The 8772-nt window shown below is 36.2% G+C and overlaps 1 pseudogene; it reads left to right on the plus strand.

Annotated features, from left to right (window-relative positions):
* Nucleotides 1-1623: 1623 nt before the first annotated feature.
* On the plus strand, nucleotides 1624-6912 carry LOC100061056 (atlastin-1 pseudogene; annotated as a pseudogene).
* The last annotated feature ends 1860 nt before the right edge of the window (nucleotides 6913-8772 follow it).

Genomic DNA, 8772 nt, shown 5'->3' on the forward strand with positions numbered 1-8772 from the left:
TATAAGAAAAATAACATAGCTATCTTGGACTATTGCTTATGTTTCAACTCTTGATTGAGATATGGGTAAAAAAAATATTGCTTCACAATAAATAAGAAAACCAGTGCAAGCTCAATGTCAAATAGTAATTGATACATACTTTGTGTGGGGAAGTCATAGGGCATATTGGGGATATTGTGTTTAACTAGGATGTCATTTAGCAATCACTTGCAACATGTAGTAGTTCTATTAATAAAAAGATCTTTCTTCATATACAAACTGGGGTTTTTCACTTTTAAAAATATATTATTATTTCCTGCTGATGGACAGTACTTGGGGCTTATCAAATGGGCTTCTTTCAGTGATTTGCCTTCAGTTCTATGGTATGAACCCAGAAGACTCACCTCACTGCTGCAGTCCCTGAGAAATTCAGCACACAGCAGTTTCTGTTTACAAACCTCACTGACAGCATTATCCTGACTACGCTCAGTTGAATTACATCAAAAGTCCCGCATTTCCACGGCATTCTCACTCATTTCCCTTCCACTGACACCTAAAATTTAAGACACAGCAAAGAACCTAGAAAGGACCAATTAGAGCAAATAATTTATAAATTAGGGTCTATTTATTGGATTCAAACTCTAGAAAAGCTGGCAAATACAACTTCCCATTACTTTTTTTTTTAAATCTATAAAAACTGTATACAATAAAAACAATCCCATAAAACTTTCATAAACATTATTGTAAAATGTTTTCAAATCAATAGTCCAGATACAAAACTGTTTTAGAACTTCAAATTCAGCATGTTGTGCCTTATTTGTGATCATTGTACCACTTTAGTAGTGTAAGCTTGTGAAGATGCCACTACCTAAAACTGTGCACTCTGTAGGCTAAACATTGCCTACCCCAATACAAGGCATCAATAAAGGCCTGTTGATTGAATGCCGCACGAATTAAACATATATTGCTACCCCGCCTCCCGGGTTCTCATTCTGGAACTTTAATGTTGCCAAGATTCCAGAAGACTACTCCTCCAATACTCATAATTATAGCATTTAGTAAATGCTTTTGTGTGCCCAAGGTATGTGCACATATCATACTACTTTCTTGACTTACAGAAACCCCCTCTTAAGTTCCTGTCTGTCTATTTGACACCTCTCTGGATGTGTCAGTTCGTTAAGAAGCTACTTTCTTCCTGTTTGATTTGGCTTTCCTCTTGATTTTAAGTTTTATGAGCCTGCAGATCAATGTCTACCCTCATCAGTTTCACATTAGCATTCAGCCTGTCCTGCCCCCACGTGTCAATGTGGGTCAAGAAGTATACTGTTGGGGAAGACCACAGACTCTCTTGACTGAAACCACCCATTCCATGTTAGTGGGCAGCAGGAAAAAGACACGCGATCAAACACCGTCTTAATGTAAGGGAACACAGTTTGAAAAACATGAATACAAGCCCATCACAGGAAAATCAGTGATAACGTGAAGACAAGCAAGTCAAAATAGAATAGCATCCTTCAGACTCATGAGGTGACTCCACTTACTAACAAAAATGTGAAAGGTCTACCATAAATATTTAAAGGATTGTTTTGTGGAAGGGGAATGAGGTTCATACTAAATATTAACAAGGGTAGAGTTTATGTCAACATGTACAAACTGCAAGTGGATAAGCTCAGTCTTGATATGAGGAAGAACTTTCTAACTGAACAAGTTGTAGATGAGGCTCCCTCAGAAGGCAAAGAGTTCTACCACTAAAGCTATTAAACTTTAGACTGGACATCAAATTTCAGAAGTAAAAATCAGTGGCTTCAAAGGGAAACAAGCATTAAATGGCAATTGGCAGGGTTAGGTTACACCTCCTCCTAACACCAGCATTCTGGGATTCTGTCAAGGATGAGCTCAGACTGCTAGTGTTTGCCCGCAAACTCTCACTGAAAGAAAGAAATAAAGAAAAGAAGACAAAGCATAAATAACTGCAAATAGATGCTAACATAAAAGTAACACCTATTCTACAGCTAATTGCTGGTGTGATTCTCCTCTAATTACATGACTGTGAATGTGTCTTTTCTTTTTAAGTCTTCTGCCAGGATGGCTAGATCCAAGCATGTTTTACAGCAGCTCTAATAGGGGACTATATTTTGGAGTAGAATTTGTTGAATTCCTGTCAGTACCTGTCATTATTTTATTTGATCTTATTGACTTCAGTAGCATTCTCAAGTAATACTTTCCAGATTAACGAGTGGATTGTTTACAGAGAAGAAAGTAAACACTTTTCTGTTAATGAAATGCTTTAAAGAATTAACTTCCTGTCAGTCCATTTTATAGAAGTGGCATTTCAAAGCCCTGTTAAGATTGTTTTACAGACTTCGTAACTGCTGTAACACATTAGGGGGTAATCACATTGGATGGTGCCTGCTGAGCTTGGCAAGACTTGGTCAGTAGTTTAAAGAACTGTTCCAATACAGTCAGCTCACTAGTAGCTGGGTGACTCTAATTGAAATAACCTGACTATGCCATTAATCCAAATGAATACTTCAATCCCATTTATGCTTCATTTGAATCCAAGATTAAAAAGATGTCACTTACAAAAATGAGCTTCATTATAATATTGGCCTCAAGGGTCAGGGTAGTAGGAATATATTGTAGGTGAAATCTCATACTGATACACATTTTTAAGTCATTTGTCTATTAGTTTTTTATTACAAGTACCTGTCACCTATGAAGTCAAATCATAGAAATCCCTATGATATTATAATTTTCAATATATCTATTTCAATTGACCACTATTAGATGAAGATCAAGCAGATTTTATGCTAATACTCTTGACAAAGCCCACTTTCCATGATGTTGACAGAGATTGTGCTTTAGAAACTAAATCTCCTCTCCAGGTCCCCATGAGCCCCACCTTCTACCACCTACTATTCAGATCCTTTTGTAGTCTTCTCCAACATCGTACCAGGGTTGGTCTGTGTGTCCAAGGAATACAGCCAAGATGATGACATGTTACTTGTAAGATTAGGTTGGATTCCCTCTCTCAGATGGCTCTTCCTAAGGGAAGTCAGCTGCCATGTTGTGAGGATACTGAAGCAGCCTATGGAGAGAGAGCCATGCGGCAAGGAAGTATCTGGCCACAGCAACTATGCAAAATAATAAACCTTTCCTGTTTTAAGCTACTAAATTTAAGATTACTTTTTATGCAGTAACAGATAAATAAATTCAGATCTTAGCACTTTAGAAATGGGATGCCGAAATTAAAAAAATTCTCAATGTGAGAGTGACTTTGGAACTGAGGAGTAGGCAGAAGCTGGAGAAGATGAAAAGACTTTGAAGAGAGTGCTAGCGAAAGCTCGAAGTGCCTTGAGCATGCGGACTTAAGAAAAGTAAAGAAAATCTACTGGAAAGCTGGAGTTTAGAAATACCGTTGCCTGCAGTAATAAGCAAGGTAGAACATTTGCCTAAAGAACTGAGTGATCTTGCTAAAAGTCTGTCCAACCAAAGTATTAAATGTCCCTTGGTTTCTCCTTGCTGCCTACAAGAAAATGTGAAAGGAGAGATAAACTAAAGGAAGGATTGTTAAACAAGAAGAGATTATTATCAGGCTAATAATATTATGTTAATAAATATATAACAAAAAGACATGACATGACAAACTCATTAAAATATGCAAGAAATAGAAAATTTGAACAGATTCATTAACATGAAGCAAATTAAAATGGTAGTCAAAGACATGTTTTCCATCAGCAACTCGTCCCCATTAAAAAAAGTAATCCTTGATGGATTCACAAATGAGAATTACCAAACTATCATGGATAATTTATTCTATGCTTATTAATTTCCTAGGGCTACTGTAATGAACGACCACACAGCAGGTGGCTCAAAAACAACAGAAATTTATTCTTTCAGAGCTCTAGAGCTTCAAGTCCAAAACCAATATATTGGCAAGGCTACGACCTCTCTTGTAGCTTCTGGTGGATTTTTTTAATAGACGTTTTTTAGAGCAGTTTCATGTTGATAGCAAAATTGAGGAGAAAGTATAGAGATTTCTCATATACTCCCTGCCCACAACCATTCATAGCCTTCCCCATTATCAACATCTTCCACCACAGAGATGCATTTATTACAACTGGTTAACCTATATTGACATATCATTGTTATCCAAAGTCCATAGTTTACATTACGGTTCATTCTTGGTGTTGTGCATTCTATGGGCACAAACACATGTATTCACTGTTATAGTACCATACAGAGTAGTTTCACTGAGTTTTTAATATTCTTTGTCTGTCTATTCATCCCTCTCTTCTCCCTAATCCCTGGTGACCACTGATTATTTTACCTGTTTCCATAGTTTTGCCTTTCCCAGAATGTCATATAGTTGGAAGCACACAGAATGCAGTCTTTTCAGATTGGTTTCTTTCACCTAGTAATATGCATTTGAGTTTCTTCCATGTCTTTTCATGGCTTGATAGCTGATTTCTTTTTAGCAGTGAATAATATTCCATTGTCTAGCTGTACCTAGATTATTTATCCATTCATCTACAGAGGGATGTCAAGCTTACTTCCAAGTTTGGCAGTTAAAATAGAGCTGCTGTAAACATTCATGCGCAGATTTTATGTGAACATAAATTTTCAACTCCTTTGGGTAAATGCCAAAGAGCATGATTGCTTGATTGTACTGTAAGAGTATGTTTAGTTTTGTAAGAAACTACCGAAGTGTATTCCATAGTGGCTACACCGTTTTGCACTCCCACCAACAATGAATGAGAATTCCTATGACACATCCTTGCCGGTATTTGGTGGTCTCACTGTTCCAGATTTTGGCCATCTTAATAGGCGTGTAGTGGTATCTCTACATATTTTAATTTGCATTTCCTTGATGATATACAATGTGGAGAATCTTTTCATACACTTCTTTGCCATCTGTGTATCTTCTCTGGTGAAGTATCTGTTAATATCTTTGGCACATTTTTTATTCAGGTTGTTTGTTTTCTTGTTGTTGAATTTAAGAGTTCTTTGTGTAATTTGGATAATGATCCTTTATCAGATATGTTTTTTGCAAATATTTTCTCCCAGTCTATGACACTTGTTTTCATTCTCTTGACAATGTATTTTGCAGAGAAGAAATTTTTAATTTTATTGAAGTGCAGCTTATAAATTCTTTCTTTCATGGATTGTGCTTTTGTTGTTGTATTTAAAATGTCATTGCCAAACTCAGGGTCATCTACATATTCTCCTATGTTATCTTCTAAGATTTTTATAGTTTTTTGTTTTACCTTTGGGTCTTTGATCTATTTTGAGTTAATTTTTGTGAAAAGTCCTGCTTTTTTCACTAGCTCCTCCTCTTCTAAGCTCCATTCAAATGTCTTTTCTGAAAACCCACCTCAACTGTTTCTGTCCCTGTGATTCTTGGTTATGGTGGTCAGGGGACAGGCGGTGGTGAGGCTCTGTCACTGCAGGACCAATCCAAGTCCGCATTGTCAAAAATAACCATTCCTTTGAGTTAGATGACACCACATTAAAGTGCACGCTTCTCTTGGAAGCTGTCAGAGTCAAGGAGATTGTTGCCATATCTGTTCCTGGAGCATTTTCCTCTATTCCTGACAGAGTTCATGTTGAGATACATGTAGAACTAGGAATTAGTTGATTGGATTTGAGATTATAGAGAGGTCTGCCTGGATGAGAGAGCACAACAATCCAGGTGTGGAGTGGTCTTCCTTATCAATAAACCTGATGGTAAAAAAGTTGCAGTGTTATTGATGGACTCTCAAGGAACCTTTAGCACAATGACAAGCTTAATACAGGTACACAATTTATCCCAAAATGTCCTAAAAGATGATCTGCAGAACCTCCAGCTGTCCACTGAGTATGGCAGACTGGCAATGGAGGTAATATCCCCGAAGCCATTTCAGAGTCTGATATTTCTTGTTTGAGACTGGAGTTTCCCATGTGAATTTTCATATGGAGCTTATGGTGGCACCAAATTCTTGGAAAAGTGCCTCAAGTCCTCTGGGAAACAGCATGAAGAACTACAGAATGTTTCAAAACATATCTATTTCTGTTTCACCAAAATATATTGCCTTCTGCTGCCTCATCCTAGCTTAAAAGTAGCTACTTTGATGGAATCCAAACTTTGATGGAAAACTGAAAGAGACAGATGATGAATTCATCAAAACTTGAAAACACTGATTCCTTGGCTACCTAGTCCTGAGAACCTAGATATTAAAGAGATTAATAGGAATAAAATCAGCTGCCAAGGTCTGGTGTACTACTTCAAGGCTCATCAAAAGATCTATCAAGGTTAAGAATTACTATATCCCAAATCTATTTTACAGGCCACAACAGAAGCTAAGGATTTAGTAGTCATGGCAACTGCCAAGGATACATGAAACGAGAAAATGGAAGAGATCTGTGGTAGTGACACACCACTTCTGTTTCCAAATGACTTGCAGACCAAACATCTGGAGCTTAAGGAAGAATCTGTGGAGCTATCCTGAGGAGTGAAGAAGATGGTTGGGGAGGAATTGAGCTGGCGTTATGTGTGGCATTTGGAGAGTAAAATAAATGAGCCCTACCAGTATATCAAGCATAATGAGCAAAAATATCTTCCATGCACTCATACCCAGGCCACACTGTTTATCACCATCTTTATTTCATATGTGATTGTTGGTGTGACTAAATTCATTGGTTTGCACATTATAGATAGACTATGCAATGTGATAATGGATTTCACCCTTATTACCCTGTGCTCCAGGGTACAATCTGGTACTCAGGAGAATACCAAGAGCTAGGTGCTGTAATACATCAGGTAGCTGCAACCTTATGGGACAGGCTTTATACAGGTTTTATAGTACTGTGGCAACCAACAGAAATCTCCATCACCAAGCGTTTCCTGTACCAAATTTGAATTCTACTGAACTATCAGAAAAGAAGAAACTTTAATCCAAATTTTAAAAAATACAGTTGTATGACCAATTGCCAGTTAAATATTCAGTTTTATGTCTTTATGGAAGCATTCAAAGTGCTTTCATCAGAACAGAGTGAAATATCAAACAACTTTCAAGATTGCAAATGGTTTAGTTCTTTTACTTCAGATATATGTGTGCATGGTTATATCATTTCATTAACGTGCATTTTCATGATTTTTTTCTTCAAGTGTGTTGTCATAATTTAAAGTATTTGCTTATTTAAGATGACAGTATCTATGTTCTGCTGGAATTTATTAGATTCTAAGAATGAGTTATAATTAAATGACATAGATACTTCAAAAAGTTGTGCAGAGGGTAACATCTGTGTCTAGAATCATTGTTTTGCATATGGATGTCCAATTGTTTCAACATCCTTTGTTGAAAAGACTATCTTTGCTCCAGTGTATTACCTTTGCTTCTTTGTCAAAGATCAGTTGACTCTGTTTATGTGGATTTATTTCTATGCTTTCTATTTTGTTCCACTGATTTATTTGTCTATTCTTTTGCCAATACTACACTGTATTTATTGCTGTACATTTATAATAAGTCTTGAAATCAGGTAGTATCAGTCTTCCAAGTTTATTCTTCTCTTTCAATATTGTGTTGGCTATTCTGGGTCTTCTGCTTCTCCATATAAACTTTAGAATTAGATCCTCAATGTCAACAAAATAACTTACCGTGATTTTTATTGGGAATGCATTGAAACTATAGATCAAGTTGGGAAGAACTGACATCCATGAACATATAACATCTTCTTATTTATTTAGTTCTTCTTTGATATCTTTCATTAGAGTTTTGTAGTTTTTCTCACACAGATCTTATACAATCGTGCATCGCATAATGACATTTCAGTCAACAAAGAACCACACATACGATGGTTGTCCCAGAGGTGAGTACCATATAGCTTAGGTGTGTAGTGGGCTATGCCATCTAGTTTTGTACAACTATACTCTATGATGTTCACACAATGATGAAGTTGCCTAATGAGGAATTTCTCAGAACATATCCCCATTGTTAAGTGACACATGACTGTACACATTTTGTTAGATCTATACCTATTTCATTTTTTTTGTATGCTAACATAAATGATATTGTGTTTTTTATTTCAAATTCCACTGTTCACTACTAGTATCTAGGAAAATAATTGACTTTTGTACATTAACCTTGTAACCTGTAATCTTGCTGTAATCCCCTATTGTTCCAGGATTTTTTTCGTATGTTCTTTTGGATTTTCTACATAGATAATCATGTCATTTGCAAGCAAACACAGTTTTATTTCTTCCTTCTCAATGCGTATATCTTTTACTTGCTTTTCTTCTCTTACTGCATTAGCTAGGACTTCTTGTATGATAGTGAAAATTAGTGGTGAGAGAGAACATCCTTACCTTGTTCCTGATCTTATTGGGAAAGCTTCAAGTTTCTCACTATTAAGTATAATGCTAGCTATAGGGTTTTTTGTAGACATATTTTATCAAGTTCAGGAAGTTCTCCTCTAAGTTTACTGAGAGTTTTTATCATGAACAAGTATTGGATTTTGTCAAATGCTTTTTCTACACGTATTGATATGATCATATGATTTTTCTTCATTAGCCTGTCGGTGTGATATATTACATTAATTGATTCTCAAATGTTGAATCAGCCTTGTATACCTGGGGTAAATCACACTTGGTAATCTTGTATAATTCTTTGTACATATTGTTGTATTTGATTTACTAATATTTTGTTGAAGATTTTTGCGTCTATGTTTATCAGAGATACTTGTCTGTAGTCTTCTTTTCTTGTAACGTCTTTGTCTGCTTTTTGGAATTTGAGGAATGCTGGCCTTGTGGACTGA

This window comes from Equus caballus, chromosome 16 (assembly GCF_041296265.1).
Source record: "Equus caballus isolate H_3958 breed thoroughbred chromosome 16, TB-T2T, whole genome shotgun sequence".
NCBI classification, from domain to species: Eukaryota; Metazoa; Chordata; class Mammalia; order Perissodactyla; family Equidae; genus Equus; species Equus caballus.